This window comes from Anser anser (assembly GCF_964211835.1).
Source record: "Anser anser genome assembly, chromosome: 3".
Classification (NCBI taxonomy): domain Eukaryota; kingdom Metazoa; phylum Chordata; class Aves; order Anseriformes; family Anatidae; genus Anser; species Anser anser.
The window spans coordinates 92,261,135-92,280,801 of record NC_139722.1 but is presented as its reverse complement, the minus strand read 5'-3'; the positions used below and the strand labels follow the sequence as shown (position 1 = coordinate 92,280,801).

Below are 19,667 nucleotides of genomic sequence, written 5' to 3'. Positions count from 1 at the left end.
GGTCAGTGTCCTCAACCCTACTCTGCAGAAGTCTTTCATATGGCCAAAAACTGAAGAGAACCATGCAGATTTGGGATGCTCCAGCCTCAGGCGCAGTGGCCTGTGCTTAAGAGGCACTGAGCAACCTTCACACTCATTAGTTTTAAAATATTGTGTGCTCAGCACTTCTGGAACATTTCATGTCTTACTTTCTTGGCCTCTGAGGTAACCCTGGGCGTGACAGAGAGGAAGGTGAGCCATTTGCCCTGGGTAGAGAATGCAGAGAAGTCGGTGATTCATTACCTTCCTACACATCCCAAGGTAGTGCAAGTCGTAATCCCCTAGGAACCTTGTGTGCTGTGGTTCTCATGGAATTGAAGAAGGTAGAATTGAGGGGCAGATCTGAAGTATTGCCTGTGGCTCGGAGCTTTTTCAGCGCGCTAACTTGAAATACTGTCTGTGCTGCTCATCAGCAAATGCAATCAAAGGAACAGAGAAGCCAACCTAATGCTGAGGCAGGTAAATGTTCTTTCATACCTCTTACGTGCCACCAAGGGAAAAGCATCATCGTTACAAAAACAGCTGCTATTTGTTTGAATCCCTCCCTAACATTCCTGGTAGATTGTTTTGGTCATTTACGTTCCAGTTCTACCCTAAAGCTTTGCCACAGGGTTTTGGGCAGGAGTTCAAGTACCTGGCAGCTGGAACCATGCCCCTACTAAGCCACCTAAAGACTGACATTCCAGGCCTCCCCTCATGGAGAAGAGCCTTGGTCCTCTAACTGAGCTTCAGCATCCTGAGTACAAAGCCTGTCAGATTTCATTGTTAACGAATGAGGAAATAAATTTGCTCTAATTATTCTACGAAGAGCTTAGATGGAATTTTACAGGGAAGGAACTTTGTCTAGAGATTATAAGGGGGAGACTCTGAAGCAGGACTCCCAGGTTTTATTTCTGATTCTGCCCCTGGTTCATTGATTGACCCTGACGAATGTTATATCTTGGTTTCCCCCACCTGTAAAAAGGGGTAATGATATCAAACTGTCTGACATGAGTGGTTTTAGGCTTGATTAATTAACAGCCGTGAAACAATCTGAGTTCTCAGTTGGAAGATGCTCTAGTAACGATCAAAGAAATATCTCTAAGTGCCTTTGGTGTTTGGCATTCTCATTCTTTTTCATGTATAGATGACAGCCCTCAATGAGAGAGAACAGAGCTTTCAGTCTACTGACTGGTGCCTGGGCATTAAGGAAAACCGGTGTGTAACGGACTAATAAATTCACTGAAACTGCATTTCTTTTCAGGCTGTGAAGAGCAAGCCAGCAGACTTTTGCTCAACTATTTGTTAGTGTAAAATTTTCAATGAATTCTTTTATGCAAACATTTATTTATTTTTTTTTTCTAAACTATTCACTGTATCTTTGGAGTAGTTTCTACCTGTGTGGAGTGATTGGCCAATCAACTCATATGGTTTTGTGTCTCCTTAAGTGGACAACTCCTGGGCTCCCAAATGCCTTTCAAAATCATACAATCACAGAATTGCTCAGGTTGGAGAGGACCTCCACAGGTCTCTAATCTAGCTTCCTGTTCATCAAAAGAGGAGGTCACCTATAAGATGAGAAGAGGTTGCTCAGGGGGGTTGACTCCTGAAAATCTCCAAGGATGGTGACCGCACAACCTCCTGAGGCCTGCTCCACTGCTGGACTCTCCTCATGGTTAAAAAGCTTTTTCTTAAAGCCAGCTTGAACCTCTTTTTTTCAGTTGTCTCTTGTCCTCACACCATGCACCACAGAGCCTGGCTCCATCTTCTCGGCAACTTCCTTGTAGGAGCTGGCAGGCTGCTGTTCGCCTCCTACAAAGCCATTTCTTCTGCAGGCCAAACAACTCCAGCCACCTCCGCCTCTCCTCACAGGGCTCTAGCCCCCAGTCATATTGGTGGTCTCTCCTGAACTTGCTCCAATTTGTCAGTTTTTCTTGCACTGAGGTTCCAAAACTGGATTCAGTACTGCAGTTTCATCTGAGTAACTTGGGAAAGGGGATAATAACATCTCTCAACCTCCTGGCCGTGCCACTGTTAACACAGCCCCGGAAGACTTTGGCCTTCTTTGCCACCAAAGCATATTGCTGGCTCATGTCCATCTTGCTGTCTGCCTGGGTTCACAGATATTTTTCTGCAGAGCTGCTCCCCTGCGCATCATTCTCCAGCCTGTACCACTGCAGGGGCTCTTCTTTTCCCCGGTGTGGGACTCTACATTTATCCTTGCTGAATTTGGTAGGGTATCTGTCAAGCCCATTCCTCCAGGGCCCTGCACTCCAGTTCCTCAACTGCCCCCCGCCACCCTCATGTCATCTCACAACTTGGCGAGCTAGCACTCCATTTCCTCCTCCTGATAACTGCTAAAGACATTAAATAGGACAGACCTCTGCGGTACCCCACTTGTCGACAGCCCTCAGGTAGAATATGACATATTACCTATTACTCTCTGAGCCTGACCATTGAAACCAGCTCTTTACCCATCTGATAGTCCACCCATCCAGATCATAATGTCCTAACTTGAATATTGTGGTAGACAGTGTTAAGCCTTGCTAAAGTATTGGTAAAATGCCTGCCAAGAAATTGCAGTATTAAGAAAATAGTTGCATGGATTGTATTTACCTGTGTGTGTGTGTTTCTGTGCAGGCTCTTTTTGAAAACAGCCTTCTGAACCATTGTGTGCTCATAGTCTAAAAGCCAATGCGATAATGAAGTGAATTTGTATCTTAGAGTACAATTTCTTGAACATGTGTTGTGCTGTTTTCCACTCTGTGGTTTTCCATTTTACCTTCGACCAGGATTTTTTAAAGCAACTGTCTTTGTCCTTACATCCAACTCCAGTCATGAGTCAAACAGGACCTCTGCATTTGACTTTGACAGAGCTATTTCTAGCCATAAGTCATTCTCTGAAGATTTTCTATCTCTTAACATCAAAAGGAGTTCTAATCTTTTTAACCTCTGCTTTCCACAGTAAATATCAAACATATGGTCCACAGGAGATATGGACCACCAACAAAATCATGGGAAGCTCATGGACTTTGAGAATGGATGTGAGCAAGACGCTCCAGAACAGGATTGGCTCCATGCCCAGCCTGCGTAGGCTTGTCAACATAAGCAGTATGGATCCCAGGCACCATCCACTTTGTATATATCTAGGCTTTAAACTTAAACCAGATCTCCAGCTTCAATTGTCATATCCTTGCTACTGATGTCCTGCTCCATCCTGTGCCTGTCATCCCATCTCCTGTTGTTTGGAGAACCAGCACAAAGAGTTGTTTTCCCCTGACACTGGGAAATTGAGGCTCGGTGTGCTCTTCATAATCTATCCTTCTTCTTGGTGGTAACATTATTTTTCTGAGGAAGTCAAGAATATGCCTTGAGTGCTCCTGGGGATGCAGGGCAAGGTCAAGCATGCAGGAAGGAGGAGGTTGGCCATTTGGGGGAGAAAGAGTTCACTCTTTCTTAAAGCCCTAAGCCGTTCAAGGAGGATGGTGCATGATGGATCTGCTCTACAGTGAAATTGGAGCTATCCTCCCTGTTATCTCAGTGGCTGCTCCTCAGCTCTGGTGTGGTCACACTCAAGACTGTAGTTTGTAATGGAAAACACGGTACCATCACAGACCCATGGCACGCTGAGGTGTGTTTCAGACTGTCACGAGCTGGACAGAGGAGACTGTCTGAGCCTCTCATCCCTCACCTGTCAGAGATCTCCCATCCAGGCTCAATACAGCTATACACAAAGGCTGGTGGCAGAGCAGCCAGGCCTGGTGCTAGAGGACAGGCCTCCCCCCTCTTAAGTCTACAAAAAACTCCAAAATCCCATGTTTGGGCAATTTGTCGAGCTTTCCCTCCTTGGACAATGACAGGTATGCAGTGACACCCAGCCACATAACTTGGAGGAAGTTGTTTGTTTCAGACTGGCCTGTCAGCTTGTGCCTGAGGACCCGTGTTGGGCAACGTGCTGCGGATGCATTGTCCAGGAGTCAGGCAGCACTGCGGTGATGAAATAGAGCACGTGAAAATTACCATATGGGAAAAATGCAGAGGTTGGTACTGGCATCTGACACAGCCGGTGCAGCGTGGGTGAGCGGATGGCTGGATGTTGTTTCTAGCTGCTCTTCCACCCAAAGTGCACCAAGGACCTATGTAAACATGCAGCTGCCTCCCTCTAACAGTACTCTCATGAATGTCATGGTAAGTATTATTTCCATTTGCCAAGAGGTGCAGAATCAGCCTAAGGCTGTCCACGGGGACGTGGCAAAGCCATGTTATGACCCCCAAGGCCCTGAATTTCTGTGCAGTTAAAGACTGAAATCCTTCCCTTACCAATTCCATGCCACAGCACTCGGTGACAATCAGGCAGTCACCTGAAGGCCTTAATGAGGCCTTTAGAGTCCTGCAGCGAATGGCTGAACTTACTGTTGGATTTTCCCATCTTATTTTCTGTCAGAGAATCAGATCTCTTGTAACAACCTGAGTTGCAATGTAGGTACTGCGATATGTTTTTTATGCCAGGGTTATTTACCAAAACTGGGTCCTGTTGGGGTCAGAGGGGATCTCGTCGTGCAGCCTGCCTACCCTCTCTAGAACTGGCTGATCCCCAGTCCCTTCCAGGACAGAGTCAAAGACGCTACTTTGCAAACAGCCTGCGTGTGGGGAAGGGTCCTGCTCTCCGCACACTGGGGACCACAGCCGCTGACCTGGCCACCGCTGTCAGGCGAACACGGTGTGCCTCTTGGACGAGGTGCGGTGACAGCCAGGAAGCCCCGGGGAGCTACAGGTGCTGACGACACGCTGCAGATACCGGCGGGTTTGGGGTTTTGCCCGGGCTGAGTGGCCAAGGGCAGGAGGAGCGAGAGCAGCCCCTTTGCCCCCGCTATCCGAAGTGTCGGCTGCCCACAGCCCAGGCTGTGTTGCCATGGAGACATTGCCCTGATGGCCCGCGATTTCTGATCGTTTCAGTGAAAATAATTTGATGCAATCAGCACAGACGTGGGGTTTGCTCTTACCACACGCCCGCACAGCTACGCACACTCCTGCAAGCATCTTCTTTGTGCCACAGTTTCAGCAAGCGAGCAGGCGAGTTTGCTTGTAAGGCACAGCGTGGCATGTCAGCCAGCGGGGATGGTTACAAACATGGCTTTCTCCGGCTCAGATTAACAAGATCTCCTCCTGCTGCTTGGAACAATGTGTTGTTACCACAACACGACATCTAGTTAAGTAAAGAAAGCCAAGCTCCATCCACCCAAACTTTAAAGCTTTCCCCTCCCCGTCACCACCAGACTTTTCTCGTCAGGTTCAAATTATTTGCCAACGAGTGGTGGAAAAAGCTGGTGCTCTGGTTTGGCCTCTGTTTGTTTGCTTCCCCAAATCACCAGAAGGTAGTTCTGGGAAGCTAACATAACGGGGTGTAAGAAAATGGCGTTGCCCTGTAGTAAAATTCAGGCTACTTCCTTGGAGAGCTGGGCCCCGGTGCTGTCTGTTTTGTCGTACTCCACTGCGGCTCCACTGCCTGGGCTGATGTAGCTGGGTGTAATGTTGTCATTTCAGGTTTTGGTGAACTGAGAGCAAAATCCCAGAGGCCACAGGCGGCACCAGCGATCCTCAGAGGACGGGCTGGCTGGTCACCTCTCTGCATCTCAGCCCGCAGGTGAGCTACGCTGGGAGGGCGGCGAGAGATGCCTGCTGCTTGCTCTTACTACGGCTCTTGAGGGAATCTGCGACACGTTTGCGAGTGAGCCAGGTAGTGGATGGGTGTTGTGCAGAACTTCAGTCTCCCAGTCTGTCAAGCTTGAAAGTTTTTCCAGCTTTCAATTTTGTCTAGAGTTTCTCTCTTAAGACTCCCCCCTTCTTCAAACAGAGCCTCAACTCTGGCTGGGTCCCAGAGATAGATACCAAATGGTGCTTTTTTCCCTTTCTTTTGCTCTTTCTTCCTTCTCGTGAAGCTGGCAGACTCTCCAAACACACATCCAACCAACGCACAGTGCATTCGAAAACAGGCCATCTGGCTGAGCACTCCTTGAGAATGAGGAGACAAGAAAAACAACCCTCTTGGAGCTGGCAGCCGAAAGGCAGGCAGCCCGTACGGGGACTTGATCTCGTGGTGCAATCCAAGAGCCGTCCAATCCAAGGGCATTGCAAAAAAGCTCTTTCCTAATGAGCAGAGTACGGCTGTCTCCAGAAGCGCTCCAAGTCAACAATTTGAGTGGGATGCTGTAACTCTCCTCGCTGCACATGTGCTCATTAATTAAAGCCACTTTGGAAGATGCCCCTGACACCCCCGCCGGGGCTGCCAGCCTACCCTCCCCGAAATCCTGCTCGCTGCTTTGCAGCCCCCTGCTGGGCAGGGAACTGCAGATCCCCAAGGGAAGGATGGGGCCATCAGCATCCAACTCCTAACCACAAAATGGACCCATTGCATCGCTGATGGGCAGCTGCACAGGGAATACAGCGCTGGAAGGAAGTTGCACTCCATTGGCTTTGCTGTCTTTTTTTTTTTTCCCCATCTGAGTTTGGTAACAGCCAGAGTGCTGCAGGCATAAAACTGCTCTGGGAAGGTCAGCGGGCGACAGGAACAGAGTGATCTGAGCAACCCAGTATTGCAATCCTTAGCTATTTTTCTGATGGTTAATGACGAGGTTCGCAGAATTAGGGTGGCTGAGGTGAATGCAGACCTGTTAGTAGCCAAATCCCTCAACAGAAGAACAGGGAGCTCTCACTGAAACCAATAGCACACAGGTTTAAAACAGAATAAAGAAGTTACATGACATTAGGCAGGGAACTTCTGGCAGCTGCTGGCCCAGCAGGTTCCAGAAGCAAACACTATCAGCAGGCTCCAAATGGGAATAGACGAATTCCCAGACAGCAGATCTCTAAATGGACGCTAAAGGGAATAGGTGGGATGTACAATCTAGCATCCCACCCCAACAAAGGTGAATGCCGAGGAAATGCAAGGGGAAGAGAGAGGGAAGAGCCCAGGGCTGTGCGCTGTTCCTGGACAGCCTCTCCTCCCCAGCTGGGAGCAGACTGCTGGGCTGGGGGACCGCTGCTCTGGCCCAGAAGGGCTGCTCTTCGGTTTTCACTGAGGGACTCAGTCCCTCTGCCAGCCTGGTCTGAAGGTTATATGAACAGACTGCTCTGCCTCTTCAGATTATTGGAAGGAAGCTAGAATCTGATTTGGGGGGGAAGCTGGATTTGTGGAATATGCTTCCATGAATGTCAACAGTCACAAGCCCTGGCTTAATCTGTTTGGTCTCCCAGTAGTTACGTTTCACACAGTGACATTTCCACGGGTAGTTACAGCTCTGCATCTCTGGATGGCTATTTCTCATGTTTCTGCTGTGGCTTCCTCCATGCAGTTGTGTTTCCAAGCTCAGGGACTGAAGCTCTTGATATTTTGACTTTATTAACTCAAGAGTAGAGGTCTGTAAATGAAAAATTGCTTGGTTATGTTGAAAAAATATTATAGAGGACAGACGTAACCAGTGCAGGGCTTTAGGAACCCTGTGTTCCTCCTTGCCACTAAGGTGTAAGAGACATTCGCAGCCTCTTCCTTTTATCAACATACAATTTAGTTGTCCCCAGCTGACAAAGATGAGGTACAAAACTGAGATTTTGCATCATTATGTTTTTATACCCACTGCTTTATAAGATTTAACGATGACAGGGAGATGTTCCCAGACTGAAAAGAAAATAACAAACAGGGATTTGGTGAAGTCAAACATACCCCTTCTTCTGCGGTGACCTAATTCAAACAGCAGTGACTAGTTCAGGAAAACCTGGAAGTGACAAGTGATAGAGAGCAGAATGAAGTCAGAACAAAGTCCAGCACTTCCAACTCTAAACCATAATGGAGCAAACGTAAAGAGTAACTGAGAAGCTTTAGTGTGAAAAAAAAATGGGGGAAGGGGCACAAAAAATGAGAATGGACCCATGGGACGCTGAATCTCCTCTTCTGCTGTCATGATATCCTACAACTGATTGAGATCTGTCTTCAGTTTTTTATTCCCGTTGTTCCTCTTAGGAGGTTATTCTGAACTTCACTCTGCTGCTGTTTTGAAGGCTTCTGCTACTTTGCAGCCCAAATTTATTTATGACCAGTGTATACTTGTTTTAAGATCTTTCCATTTTAAAACTCTAACCTGTTATTAGCCACATTTAGTAAAAGTTTAGGGCATAATTCCTTTCCTCCAAATGTGTGTTCTGTTATGCTAACATTGTCCCTTTCCTTTTTTATTTTTAACTTACAGCAAAGCAGAATAATACACAAAGACAAGATGAAACAGATGTTTCAGGCCTACATTACAATTCAGACAGAAATTTAAATTAGCTGAAGACATCAGAACAAAATGCTTTTTAAGTGCTTCTGTGCTATCAGCTACTCAAGGGATAGTTACAGGTAATATGCCTTTCAGCGCCTGTTGCTTCCCTTACAGCCTTTGATGTGATCTTATTAAGAGAGATTCCCTTTAGGAATGTGCTCAGAGCACTAAGCCTTGGGAGCTTGGCATCCCAGAGACCAGATTCCAAACTTGACTGAGATATTTGTGTAAATAGGACTGTTGACACACAGAGAACATTGGGATATATCTCAAAGTTGTGCTGTATGTGTCATTTGTGCTTTATATTCCAATAAAAGATTTACATTTCTGAATTAGTTTTTCTTCAGGCCGATTCCAAAATTAGATGTAGAGAATGTCCAAACTAACTTCAGTAAAAAGGATGCCAGTTGGAACACTTTTCTAGTGAAAAAATGGGTTTGAAGAGAACAAATATTTTCATAGAAAGTGTTTGCTTTCCTTCAAACGTGACCCCCTCTCGTAAACCCAAAAAGCTTAAAAGCAAAAGAGATTTGATTGTTGGCAATTTTGGGATTGTTCCCCTCCCATTCCCTGAGCATTTTCCAATGGAAAATATTCAGGGTTTGGGTTTTTAGCCCTTTGCTAAAATGTCAACATTTTCCAAAGGGTGAAGGAGGGAAAAAGAGAAGAAAAGAAAAACATGTTCTGACCAGCTCCAGTCAGAGCCAAATGGCTCAGTCCTGGATTTGGTCAGGCAAGTATGCTGGAGGGGAGAAAATGGGAGTGCCTTGGTTCCAAGCGCAGTCTGGCTGGGCTGAGGACTGTGTATCACGATCCATTTGTATGAGTCATTCCAGTCGACATTTCACCAGGGGAGTGTGTGTAGTGGCTTTTAAGCACTTCAGGTCAATATGTTAGTTGCAAACACTGCCTTGCTGCTTACTACGGCCACTCTGGCTCTCTGCGTGTGTGTGGGATGCACACAGGTACATTCTGTTCGAGTTCAGGTCCTCCAATATTTCCATGACGTCTCTAACTCACAGAGACAACAATAATACCTGGCACCTATCCAGACCTGTGAATTCAGCTCTCTGCCATTCATAAAAGAGGAGCAAGAAGAAAAATTTAGCCTTCAAAAGCCCCAGCCAGCTACGGAATAGGGAGAAGCGCTGGCAGAGCTGACATAGAGGCTGCTAAACTGCCATCCTGCTTCTGGTGGGAAAGGATTGGCTTCGTTTCCCCAACGTGCTGCTGACCCCCAGCTGTCTCCTCGGTCTCCAGAAAGCTGTCCTGCTGCACTTGGGCACCTTCAGATCTGATGAAGACCAGGGCCATCTTTGCTTCTGCCTCTCCAAGGTGTCTCCCAGAGCTGCAACGGGAGAGCTGGGGCATGGTTGCACACCCAGATTAGGTCTTTGTCCCCCTCTAGTGACTTGACTGAAAAAGAAGTTTTCTGAGGGCTACTCCCTGCAAGCAAGACTGTCATTACTTTAGGCCAGGATGTTGAATGGTTTCCTTTCTCAAGGCTAGCAGGACATCTAAGCACCACTGGCAGGTCATGTAGTTATACGCACTAAGACATTATCCATTACCAATGTAAACAGTAATTAGGAGCTTGACTTTCTGCTCTAACAGGCTGTGTGTGCCTGCTTCCCTCCCATGGAGGCCGGCGGTCACAGACTTCAAATGACGTCCCGCGCTCGGCCCTCCAGGAGACCCGGCCAGGTCCACGGTCACCGTGCAAGAGCTCAAGCAGCGGGGCTCCCGTGCCCAAACACTTGCTGAGTCACAGCCCAGTCACCCATGCGCTTCGCGAGTCGCGTCAGCCATCTGTCACCAGCACATCCTCCTCGCCGCTCTGTGACTCCATGGGGAAAACAACAGGAGGCAGATTGCATTCTGCTGAGAAGCCAGGCTCTCGTGCATCGTGGCGCTGAGTAACCCCTGGCTTGCCTTCTAAGCAGCGGTAAAGCCTTTGGCTCCTCTTCGTTTGGCCCTTTGTCAGGGAAGAAAGTGACATTCAGGTTCAAACGCCGAACGCTTTGGCTGACTAATGAGTGACTGCAAACAAAGCAGACTCAGGCAAGACATTGATAGTATTTTGCAAAAACCTCCCGGCTACACACAAGTCATCTACGCCGGCCTCCACGCCGGCGCTCGCCTCAAACCAGAGTGTTCAAAAAACCAGCAGCTAAACACAGGGAGCCCTGCTTGCTACAGCCTCGGCCCCTTCCGTGTCAGCTAAAAGGTGCGAAAGCGGGGTCTTGGGGTGCCCCCATCCCGGTTAACCTCCCTCCCGTGCTCTCTCTTGGTTCTGCCGTGCTGGGGGCGCATGTGGGGGCCCGGCCCCGAGGGCAGGCCGCGTGTCGTGCCACGTTCCTCCATCGCCGACCAGCTGAAGCCCTGCCCAGGTACGTGAGCCAACCGGGGCTTGTGCAAGAAGCTCGGCGCGGGGGGGGGGGGGGGGTTTGCATACCACGTATTCACACAGGATTTCACAAACCCTGTGCGGCACGCCACAGCCTTCACCGCTGGGGCTCCCTGGCCTCCTCTCTTGCGTGTTTGAAAGTCTGTTTTCGCCATGAGCTCCCCTCAAGGACAAGTCACCCACACCAGCAGTCTGACCGGCCTACTTCATCCGAAGGCGATGAAAGAGTGTGGAATGGATGTGGCCTTTTTTTGTTCTGGAGGGGAAAAAAGAAAAAAAAAAGAAGAAAAAAAAAAGTGAACTCAATGCCAGGCACAGCTCCCGGGCTGCGGAGTTCAGATCGCACTCGGAGCACATAATTCCCATTTGTGCCTGTGTGCACGCAGGGCGCGGGTGGGGGCTGGAGGGGGGGGTGACTATAAGAATGTAATTGTCATAATTTAATCCAAAACTACTTCTTGGAAGAAAAAAAAAAATAGGCCAACACAAAACAGCATGTTCAGTTATAAACACCACATGAAAGAGCCGTATTATGTTCTACTTGGTAACTGGCATCTAACTTTAATGTTTTCAGCTGCCCACTACTGGGCCAAGGCCTTTCCAACCTCCCCCCCCCGCCGCCCCCCGCCAACAAAAGCCCCCAGCCAAACTGCAGCGCAGACACCAGTTTCTGAGGCGAAATTCCTCACAGAAAGTTTGTTACGGGCAGAGGAGGCGGGCCGGCGGCCGGGAGCAGATAGCCATCTGGGGCCCGCGGCGCTCCCAGCTGCGCCGGGCGCATCTCCTGCGAGGCCGTAAAGACAGCGGGCATGTGGCATGCGGGATGCAGAGGGGGTTGGCGTTGTTTTATTTGGTTTGGGTTGGTTTTGTTTTGCTTTGTCTTATTTTATTTTGTTCGATTTTGCTTTATATTATTTATTTTATTTTATTTTATTTTTAATTATTTTATTTTATTTAGTTATTTTTATCAGATTGCCCATCACCGGCCAGTGTGTTCACCACGGCCACTCGTTCCTGCTTGACTCGATGCCAGGCAGGTTGGACGCAATCGCAGCCAAGCAGGAGTGGCAGCGGGGCCCTTCGCGCCCTTCCCTTCTCCTCCCAGGCTTTCAGCTGGAGTGAGTCATTTCGTGCAAAGGAAGCACAGTCATCCAGGCTTAGGTCCTCAGAGGTGCTTCCCTACTTAGCTCCGGATGACACTTCTCGGCCCCGAATGCTCCCAGGAATGCCAGAGAGCTGACGATTAGCGTTGCATTTCTTCCGCCCGAGCCCCCGTCCTGCCTGTGCGACTGGGGGATGAGGAGGAAACACGCTCTGAATCCTCGCCATCCCCTGGGGCGGGGTTGCTTTGGGGGTCTCATCCTAACTGGAGGCTCTGCGAAGCATCTGTTGGAGTTGTTGCGATAGGATATCACAGAATAAATGCCTTCTGCTTGAAGAATATGTTTCCTAGCTTCACGCTAACCTTTATTTTTCATGGGGCTGGGTGACATTATTAGCACCCATGCTTGCTGCTGAAGTGAAGCATCTTTGTTGTAGCGTGGGCGGGAGATGGGTTACAGTCAATATGGAGCGGATCTAGAGAATGGCTTCTGTTATTTACTTCTTTTCTGTTCTTGTAGGATGTGTGGCACCGTATAAAGAGAACTGCTTAGCAGAATCTAATTAAAAACTGAGTTGTCACCCAGGCACCCTTGGGAGACTTTGCTTGCTTCAGCTGGGCTACTTCATCCATCCAGCACGGGTCTTCTCTGAGGGGATGGTCAACGACAGAGTGCAGGGCTTGGGGGAAAGCAGTAAAAGGGGAAAACTTGCTGTGCCCAGGTGTCTGAATAGAGCACCCCATGGGCACGGTTTCCCCCGCCGGATGGAAAAGTGCTGTTCTCCGCTCTTCCATCAGCCCAGGGGATAAGGGCTCCTGCTGTGCCCCTCGCCCGAAAGGTGGAATTGAACCACTCTGTCGCTAGACAGCTACAGGTTTGAAGCCTGCACCCCAGACCACTGAGGGTCATCCGGGCATCTAGCAACCGCAACGGCTGGCACATATAAAGCCAGGGGCACTAATTTCCGCCAGGTCAGGGCGAGCACCGCCGTGCCGGACCAGGCCGTGCTGTGCCGAGCCGAGCCGAGCCGAGCCGTGCCCCAGCCGCTGCCCGCCCGGCCCCGGCCCCGCAGCGCGGCTCCCGCAGCGGGCAGGCGAGCTCCCGGCGGCCCGGCAGCGCCCGCGCGCAATATGCAAATACCCGGCCGCCGATTGGCTGCTCCGCGCGGCGGGAGCGGCGCTTCCCAGAAGGGGCGGGGCCGAGCGGCGCCTGAGGGGGCGGCGGCCGCAGGCCCTGGTGCCCCCGGGGGCTGCTCCCGGGGGGGGCCCGCAGGGGCACGGCCCCGTCCCGCACGGCCCCGTGCCCTGCCCTGGGCTCCCCCAGCGGCAGGCGGCTGACCTGCAGCCGTTTCCGTGGTGCTCGAAATAAAGCTGGGGGTGCGGGGAGGTCAGGCAGGGGCTGGGACGCTGCCCCTGCGAAGCATCCCGCAGGGAAGGCTTGCAGTCCGTGCGGAGGCGCTGCGCTCGTCTCCCGCAGCCCCCAGGACTTCTAAGCGAAGCCTGGCTCTCGCGGCTCGCCACCAGCCTCCCCGCGCTCTCCAGCAAGGCTCAGCCCAGTGCTCGAGGCCAGGTGGAAGCTAACAGCCCGGCGGAACGCTCCCGCCAAGCAACCGCAGCATCGCTCGGAAGGGCCGGCTCCTGAAAAGCCCCCCCGGGTCTCACCGCCGGGACGCGCTGAGGCAAAGAGCCCAGCGGATCCCGAAGATCGGGCAGGGCAGGAGGGTGCCCCAGGAGGGTCAGCAGCAACGTAGGAAATGATGCCGGAGACCTCGGGGCTGATGGGGAAGCCGTAACAAAGACGTTTGGAGAGTTTTGTCCTCGGCCGGATGCTGTTCCGTCTAGGTTCAGGTCTGCTTCTGCAACGGAAGCCCTGTCAGCTGCCCACTTCCCCAGCACGGCCTGAAAATAACATTTCCAGGACCTCTGTGTGTCGGGTTTTTTGGGCCTTTGTTACCTGACCGCAAGGGAGGACCGAGGAGTCGCTGCCCCTACAAGGTCCCCCGGTGGCGCGGGAGCTGCTGCCCCGCTTCGTGTGGCCGCCGCAGGGGTCAGCCCCTGCTCCACACCTGCCTGAGCTCCTTCGGACAGGTCTTTTTGGAAGCCCTCTAAGCGCCCGGCTTCATCTTCAGACCAAGCGTCTGAAAATCTTGACCCTTCGCCATTTAAAGTATGGAACAAATTCAGTTTATCGGCTTAATGATGGAAAAGCTCTCTCCCTCTCCTCAGTAATGCTTAATTAAAGCATTTCTCGGTGTCTTTGGACCTAATTCTCCACCTTATGCAGACAACTGCACTATGCCAAATGGGTGCAAAGCACTGCCAATTTCGGTTTGACTCAATGCCCGTTCCAGTTAATGGAAATCCTCCCACGGAAATCAATGGGATTTGGTTCAGGCCCCAAAGTCAATGGGGAATTCTGATCTGGCAGTGTTTCGTGCCCACGCTGCACCACTGTAAGTAAATATTCAAGGTACAAAGCCTTGGAGAATTTGGAAAGGGCATTGTGTGTGACTTCTGGGGTGGACTATAGCCTAGGCTGTTAAAGCAATGCATAGCGCCTAAGACTATCCAGTAAGGAAGACTTAAAGCAAATCAGTCTGAACTTTTCCCATTAGGTTTTTGAAGGGCTCTTACCTTTTAAAAACATGCTTTTTTTCCCCCCTTTTGTCCCAGCCTGACGGAACATGCAGGCGTCTTCGGTGCTTTGTTCTTCCTTCTTTTAACCACCAGAACCCGATTTGTGTCAGAAGAGATAAGCCTGCATCCCTCCTGTATTAATAAATAACTATTTGGTGCAAGGTGGGGGACGAGAAGGGCTGTTATTCTTAGCAGCAGCAATGAAATTTCAGCAGCTGATGACGTCAGTGCTAAAATGTCAGCGTGAAACAGGCTGGAACAAATTAAGAGCACAGCGTCGTCACTGCGCGAGCCACGCTGCCCTCCGCAGGGACTGTGGTTGGACGCTGCAGATGCAGCACAGGGGACGGAGGGACAGAGGCTGGGGGGAGCTTCTCAGAAGTCTTCAAAAAGCAACAAGTCATCTCAGCCCCAGAAAGGTCAAGGAAGATGCTGTCTGTGCATCCCTGCCCACTTCACTGCGTGAGCTTACAGCAAGGGAAGGGCTGCGTCTGCAAACCAGATTCCAGGAACTAGTACAGAAAAAAACAAATACGACTGGCCCCCTTCTAGTCACTTAGCAAGCCGGGCTAACTCCTTCTCTGATGTCACTCCTGTGACTCAAAGCGAAGAGGAATTTGGCACGAGAAGCCTCTTGTCATGATGTGCTGCTTAAAAGAGGCTGACGTGCGTGGAGCAGAGGTGATCCTGAAGCGTTTTATCACTTCACTGAACTGTGCCACTGCATTCGAAGAATACCTCCAAGCTAACAAAAAATGCTGAAGTCAGGCAGGGTGCACAGAGCTTCGATCAAACCGGCTGAAATTCCACAACAGCTGCACTCATCCCCGCTCTGGGCAGGCTCTGGTTCAGGAAGGTTTTTTGGCTAGTCTTGCGGCGCGCTGTTAGACCCAGCGCGGCCTCAGCGCAGGGCAGTGGCTGGGAGGTGGTGTCTCGGGGTCCCTTTGAGCCCTGCACCTCTCGGCCCTGCCTCGTCTGCAGGGCTCGCTGGGCTGTGCTCTGGTCGCGGGTGGTAGGGACGGCTGTGACCACCCTGCATGGAAGGCTGGAGAGAAGTTGAGATTTGCTGGGTCAGTGTTTCTAGAAAACTAGTATCGGTGACCAAACCGCTCCGTGTCGTTGCGCTGCAGAGCTGCTGCAGAGCTGGATGTGGTTACAGCAGACAGAGGAAAATGCACGGAGACATGTGCTTATCTATCAATCATGCCAGCTGCTTCTGGCATGCAGCGACCGGCTGACCACAGTAAGGAAAAGAGGATGTAATCAGTTAGCAAAGGCACTCCTTTCTCAGCAAGGACGATAAGGATTATTGGCAAGGCCACAGAGAGTTACGGGAATAGAGGAATTGGCGTGCTGAAGTCACTTCCTATCAGCCGGGAGTCCCTGTGCTCGGAGCATTGTGTTTGCTTTCCTATTACGGCTCTCGGAGTTTGTCTGCATTCGTTCAGGCTCACAAGAGCACTCGCCCTGTCTCGGCAAACAGAAAGCTCTCGGCGAGGCTGCCGCAGGCTTTTATCTGGGTTTGGGAGCAGGATCCGGGCCGACTGTAAGCACTGTAAGCAGCGGGAGTGATTCCTTGCCACATCCTCACACCAGCAAAACGCCTTGCTGCGGAGAGATTTGCCCCTACAAAAAACAAAACAGGCGTGACTTAATCAATGCAGGGAGGGGGCCCGTGCCAACAGAAACACGCTTTTGCCAACACAAACCGCGCTGCCACCGGAGGGGCAGGCTGGTGAGCGTCAGCAACCCCCCTCTTGTCAGCGCGGTGCCGGAGGGGCAGGCAGCGCGGGAGGTTCCCCGCCGGTGAGATCACTCAGGGCTTTGCACCTCGGCGCTGGGGCGAGCCCCCGCCGCCTCACCTCCCGAGGAAGCGGCGCCCGTGCCGGCCGCACCTGTGTCAACAGAGGGTGTACGCAGGCTGGATGCGGGATCTGGACGCGGGGCCGGTCGCCGGAGCAGCCTGCGGAAGGGAAAGCTGCTGCGTTGGAGGGAGTCAACGCAGGTCTCGCCGCTGTGAGGGCGCCTCGGGAGTAGCTGGTGTCCTCTCAGGGGTCTCGCTGCAGCCTGGCACTGAGATTAGCGCTGCGTTCCTGCACCGCGGCTTCCTTACCAGGCAGGCCGGAGAGCACGGGCAAGGAGGAGGCGATCAGGGGCCAAGAAGGAGCGCGTTGTCCCGCTGGAGGCACCTCAGGGCTAGCGAGGGGACCGGTAAAAGCAGGGGAGGCGACAGGCCGAGTGCTACCTGTACCGCGACTTGTCTAGTCCGGATTTCCTAGAGCTTTGGGTGTATAGGAATTAAATGTCTGTGTAAGGAAAATAAGACTTCTACATTTTGTCTCGTTCTTTTGATGTGGGTGTGAAAGCGATCTCTAACATGAATCCTTGATAGACAGTCAGTGGAGAAAGGATGAATCTTTCCTGAATGTGTTTGTAAATATCTGCCTGTATTGTTCAGGCTTACCACTGCAGGAGACCCAAGATGATCTGTGATTTCTGCAATCTCATCTGAGAGAGCAAGTGAGTGATTCCATGTGGTAGAGACACGCAGCCTGTGACTCACAGCCCTGAGTCAGAGCGCTGGGACACTTCAGCATTCAGAAACACTAGTAGTGACAGAAATCAGGGTGATGAGCAAGCAGCTGTTACTCATTCTCAGCTGGACACCGTGAGCGTGTTTGTACCAGTCGGTACGGCTCTGGATCTTCTTTGTCTCCTCTTGCAGACCTGCAGTCATCTGGAGAGCGTGGTGACACAGCTCACTTAACATGTGCCTCTGGGCAAGAGATGATCAAGTCTTGTCTCTGGCTCCCAGACTGTCCTGCTTGACTCTATTAGTCTCAGCACAGAGCTATCACGGTAATGTTCACTTCAGATTACTTCTTTCATCTCTGGACATCAGCTCACGTTACGGACATGGACGCACTGATCATCTCCCGGGGTTAGGCAGGATCCACATCCCTATTTACAGCCGGGGGAGCTGAGGCACTGAGCGAGTAGGCAACTTGCTTTTAGTGACAAAGGAGATTTGTGGCAGAGCCAGGACAACACCAAACCAAACCAAACGACTCGGGAGTCTTTACCTCTCCTGATCTCCAGCCACCGACCCGCATGCTCCGCTGCATTCCTCTCTTGCTCGTGAGGTGGCAGTTTGGATAAGAACAAGTGCCCGGGAAGTCCCCCTGTTTGTTCTGCCTCGGCCCTGTAATGCCTGTGGAACTTGTGGACTGAATTCTTTTCGTGACCGTCAGCTCTGGTGCGGGAAATGATTTCCGAGAGACAAAGGCTCGGTTGTGTGTGTGCACGTGCGTGTGTGGCTGGGAGAGGGGAAGAATAAAAAATCTATTTCCAGATGGTTGAAAGGACGCATAGCACTTTGCTGTTGGCAAAAACAACCCCTTTCATTTTCAGGATGTGTAAGTCACAGAATCGCAGCTGGAAAAAACAGGCAGAAAGAGAAGCAGTGAGGTAAAAATAAGAATTACTAATGAAAAATAGCCCCGCCGTTATTTGCAAATCCGGCCGCTTTCTTTTTATTTAAACAGGGGGGGAAACATGTTTGCTGAAGAGGATCTTTGTAGAGCAGGTCCAAATGTGTATCATCGCGTTTTCTTGTTAGCTTCTTTGCTTTGCATTCCCAGCTCTAGCCTCACAGGAAATTCGGTCCCTGGCAGGCTTCGGCTCCAGACAGGAAACGTCTTGAGGAATTTCTTCCATGCAGGTACTATATTTGCTTGGAGGGAAAGCATGGTGGAGATATTTACCACGGCTGGAGCTAACTCGCAGGATATTATGCATGTTGATTGAGTCGCTGGGAGTGATCCCTGTCTGCAGCCACCAGCAGGCCGTGTTTAAACAAAGCGTGCTGCCCTGCCTGCCTGTGGGAAGATGTGCATCAGAGCCGGGCCTGATTCCCCTTCCTCCGACAGCAGCACGTCCCGGCCGATGTCAGAGACACTCGCTGATGTCGGAGTGCCAGAGAATCAGGTCTGGGCAGCAGGTTTTTAGCACACGACGGATCTACCCTTGTGCTATGCGCCTCTAAGCGGGTATTTTGGCAGGAGTGCCTGCGCAGGGCTGCGGGCTGGTGCGTTTTGCTCGCAGGCGAAGGGAGGCCCCGCTCTCGGCTTTGTGCTCTGCGGGGACCGGGCACGCAGAGGGCTGAGCTGCAGCCCCGCGCTGCCTTTCCGATGAGTTGGAGGTACCGAGTGTGTCCCACCGAGGGGCGAGCCTCCTGCACCCCGGGGGCTCATTGCACACTCTCCCACCTTTCTCTGCAAGCGCAGAGCAGGGTTGTTCTGCTTATGAGTCCAGAGGAGATCACAGCAGCCTAAAAAACAAGTGCCATGCCTCACCTGGCTCTGCTTTTTTGGGGTTACCAGTGATGTGGGGGGCTGACTGTTTCCTGATGCACCCAAAAGAAATATTTCTTCCTGACCAAAACTGCGAGTGCTTTCCAGTCTTCATTGCGGTTCTCAGGACACACGGTACGTAGGGAGAAAGAAAGACTGATCAGTCTCAATCACGGTCTCCCAAGAGAAACGTGAGGGATTAAGTACGTGGCTGGGAACGGTCCTGTGCTGGCAAGGAGGCAGACTGCATGACCCATCTCAGAGATCTATGATTCATTACGAATGCACAGAGCGAGCACGGAAATGTGTAGTAACACGCAGTGCTACCTTACCTGCTATTACAGCGCAGCCTCCAGCCAGAGACGAGCCGGCCACGGTTACAGGTGTGCCGGGAACGGGCTTTTGCTGTGGGGAGCAATGAAAGGCGGACGAACCTTCAAAGCCTTGCAGGGTCTCTGTTCCACCCTGCCAAGCCACGGAAACGTAACTGCGTGTGCACTGGTGCGGCGTGGATAATTTTTTTTTCTGTTTGTTTCTGGGGCAGGAAGTGCAAATGCAGATCCTCCCACTTAATGCTATGGGTGGAAGAAAAGATTCACAGACTCCCCTGCAGTGTTAGTGAAAATACAGCTTTGGCCTTTGGTGCCCTTTGTTACATAAACACAAGGAGCGTAGACATATTAATCACCCTGCCATTGAGGGAGGAACAGAGCAGCAACCTCAAATGCCACCCACTCCCCATTCTCGCTCCCATTTGATGTTGCTATTTTAAGCCACACATTATTTCCTGCTGTGATTTTATTTTTTTTAACCCAGCTTCTAATTCTGGCTCTGAG

At 51.1% G+C, this 19,667-nt stretch overlaps 1 long non-coding RNA gene across 2 annotated transcripts; it reads right to left on the bottom strand.

Annotated features, from left to right (window-relative positions):
* Nucleotides 1-5,568: 5,568 nt before the first annotated feature.
* On the bottom strand, nt 5,569-19,667 carry LOC310897922. Of its 2 annotated transcripts, XR_014582793.1 has the most exons (4): nt 19,164-19,667; nt 14,477-17,914; nt 10,789-10,996; nt 5,569-10,308 (listed from the first exon to the last, which is right to left on the bottom strand). It is a non-coding gene; the product is annotated as an uncharacterized lncRNA (long non-coding RNA). The 2 variants fall into 2 exon arrangements; XR_014582792.1 differs by having other exon boundaries at nt 10,789-17,914.